The sequence below is a fragment of the Budorcas taxicolor genome, chromosome 2, assembly GCF_023091745.1.
Source record: "Budorcas taxicolor isolate Tak-1 chromosome 2, Takin1.1, whole genome shotgun sequence".
NCBI classification, from domain to species: Eukaryota; Metazoa; Chordata; class Mammalia; order Artiodactyla; family Bovidae; genus Budorcas; species Budorcas taxicolor.
Genome location: NC_068911.1, coordinates 47,879,687 through 47,883,118, shown reverse-complemented (window position 1 = coordinate 47,883,118; position 3,432 = coordinate 47,879,687). Strand labels below are relative to the sequence as shown.

Below are 3,432 nucleotides of genomic sequence, written 5' to 3'. Positions count from 1 at the left end.
TGTGTTTTCATTGTCATTTGTTTCTAGGAATTTTTAAAAATTTCCCTCTTGATTTCTTCAGTAACCTGTTCATTATTCATATTGTTTAATCTCCATGTGTTTCTGATTTTTGCAGTTTTTTTTTCTTGCAATTGATAACGAGTCTCATAGCATTGTAGTCAGAAAAGATGCTTGATATGATTTCAATTTTCTTAAATTTACTGAGGTTTGATTTGTGACCCAAGATGTGGTCTATCTTGGAGAATGTTTCATGTGTACTTGAGAAAGAGGTGTATTCTTCTGCATTTGGATGGAATGTCCTGAAGATATCAATGAGATCCATCTCATCTAATGTATCATTTAATACTTGTGTTTCCTCATTAATTTTCTGTTTTGATGATCATTGGTATGAGTGAAGTGTTAAAGTTTCCTACTATTGTTGTGTTAATGTCAATTTCTCCTTCTATGTCTGTTAGTGTTTGTCTTATGTATTGAGGTGCACCTATGTTGGGTGCATAGTGAAACTGAAAGTGAAAGTGAAGTCGCTCAGTCGTGTCCGACTCTTTGCCACCCCATGGACTGTAGCCTACCAGGCTCCTCCCTCCATGGGATTCTCCAGGCAAGAGTACTGGAGTGGGTTGCCATTTCCTTCTCCAGGGAATCTTCCCAACCTGGGGATCGAACCCAGGTCTCCTGCATTCCAGGCAGACACTTTAACCTCTGAGCAACCAGGGAAGCCCTGTTGGGTGCATAGATATTTACAACTGTTATGTCTTCCTCTTGGATTGATACCTTGATCATTATGTAGTGTCCTCTTCCTTATCTCTTGTAATATTATACATTTAAGGTATATTTTGTCTGATATGAGGATTGCTACTCCAGCTTTCTTTTGCTGTCCATTTGCATGGAATATATTTTTCAATCCTCTCAATTTAAATCTATATGTGTCTCTAGGTCTGAAGTGGGTTTCTTGTAGATAACATGTATATGCATCTTGCTTTTGTATCCATTCAGCCAGTCTGTGTCTTTTGGATGCAGCATTTAATCTGTTTACATTTAATTATTGATATATATGTTCCTTCTGATGTTTTGTTGATTGGGGTTTAATTTTGTAGATAATTTTCCTCTCTTATATTTCTTGACTATATAAATCCCTTTAACATAAATGCTGGGCTGGAAGAAGCACAAGCTAGAATCAAGATTGCTGGGAGAAATATCAATAACTTCAGATATGCAGATGACACCACCCTTATGGCAGAAAGTGAAGAGGAACTAAAAAGCCTATTGATGAAAGTGAAAGAGGAGAGTGAAAAAGTTGACTTAAAGTTCAACATTCAGAAAACGAAGATCATGGCATCCAGTCCCATCACTTCATGGGAAATAGACGGGGAAACAGTGGAAACAGTGGCTGGCTTTATGTTTTGGGGCTCCAAAATTACTGCAGATGGTGATTTCAGCCATGGAATTAAAAGACGCTTACTCCTTGGAAGGAAAGTTACGACCAACCTAGACAGCATATTAAAAAGCAGAGACATTACTTTGTCAACAAAAGTCTGTCTAGTCAAGGCTATGGTTTTTCCAGTGGTCATGTTTGGATGTGAGAGTTGGACTGTGAAGAAGGCTGAACGCCAAAGAATCAATGCCTTTGAACTGTGGTGTTGGAGAAGACTCTTGACAGTCCCTTGGACTGTAAGGAAATCCAACCAGTCCATTCTAAAGGAGTTCAGTCCTGGATGTTCTTTGGAAGGACTGGAGCTAAAGCTGAAACTCCAATACTCTGGCCACCTCATGTGAAGAGTTGACTCATTGGAAAAGACCCTGATGCTGGGAGGGTTTGGGGGCAGAAAGAGAAGGGGACGACAGAGGATGAGATGGCTGGATGGCATCACTGACTCGATGGCCATGAGTCTGAGTGAACTCCAGGAGTTAGTGATAGACAGGGAGGCCTGGCATGCTGTGATTCATGGGGTCACAGAGAGTTGGACACAACTGAATGACTGAACTGAACTGAACTGAACATTTGTTGTAAAAGTGGTTTGGTGATACTGAATTCTCTTAACATTTGCTTGTTTGAAAAGCTTTTGATTTCTCCAGAAACTGTGAATGAGATCCTTGCCGGGTAGAGTAATCTTGGGTGTGGATTTTTCCCTTTCAGTACTTTAAATATATCTTGCCATTCCCTTCTGGCCTGCAGAGTTTCCACTGAGAGATCAACTGTTAAACACATTAGGTTTCCTTTGAATGTTACTTGTTGCTTTTCCCTGCTGTTTCTTATATTCTTTTTTTGTGTTTAATCTTTGCTAGTTTGATTAACATCTGTCTTGGCATGTTTCTCCCTGGATTTATCCTATGTGGAACTCTTTGCACCTCTTGAACTTGATTGATTATTTCATTTTCCACATTGGGGAAATTTTCGACTAAAATGTCTTCAAAAATTTTCTAATGCCTTTTCTTTTTCTCTTCTTCTTCTGGGACCCAATAATTCAAATGTTGGTGCATATGATATTGTCCCAGACATCTCTGAGACTATCCTAAGTTCTTTTCAATGTTTTTACTTTATTCTGCTCCTCAGAATTTGTTTCCACCATTTTATCTTCCAGCTGACTGATTCTTCAGCCTCAGTTATTTTGCTATTGATTCCTTCTAGAGTATTTTTAATTTCAGTAATTGTGTTGTGTGTCTCTGTATGTTTATTCTTTAATTGTTCTAGGTCTTTTAAAATTGATTCTTGCATTTTCCCCATTCTATTTTCAGGGTTTTGATCATCTTTACTATTATTATTCTGAATCCTTTTCCAGGTAGCTTGCCTATGTCCTCTTCATTTTTTTGCACTTCTGTGTTTCTTGTTTGTTCCTTTTTTTGTGCAGTATTTCTCTGCCTTTTCATTATTTTTCTTAAAACTTACTATGTTTGAGGTCTCCATTTCCCAGTCTTCAAGGCTAAATTCTTTTTTCCTTTTGGTTTCTTCCCTCCTAAGCTTTGTCCAGTGGTTTGCATAAGCTTTGTATAGGGTGAGATCTATGCTGTTTTTGTTGTTGTTGTTGTTGTTGTTGTTGTTTTTGTTTGTTTGCTTTTACTCTGATGGGCAAGGCTGAGTGAGGTGGTAATCCTGTTTGTTGATGACTCGGTTGTATTTTTGTCTTCTTTGTTTTTTGAATGAGGTGTCCTGCACATGGTGCTACTGGTGGATGGGTGATGCCGGGTCTTGAATTCAGGTGGTTTCTTTTGTGTGAGTTCTCAATATTTCATACTCACTAGGGTTGATTCTCTGGCAATCTAGAGTCTTGGAGTCAGTGCTCCCACTCCAAAGGACCAAGATTTGATCTCTGGTCAGGAACATAGATTCCACAAGTGGTTTGTTACGGTATTAAGTGATATTAAAACACATACCCAAAAATGGGAAATCAAAGATGAGCCCCAGGCAAATGGCAGTTCAGTACAGTTCAGTCGCTA

At 38.6% G+C, this 3,432-nt stretch overlaps 1 non-coding gene across 1 annotated transcript; it reads right to left on the bottom strand.

Moving 5' to 3' along the window:
* Positions 1-642: 642 nt before the first annotated feature.
* On the bottom strand, positions 643-714 carry TRNAS-GGA (transfer RNA serine (anticodon GGA)). Its single transcript has one exon. It is a non-coding gene; the product is annotated as a tRNA-Ser (tRNA).
* Between the last annotated feature and the right edge of the window lie 2,718 nt (positions 715-3,432).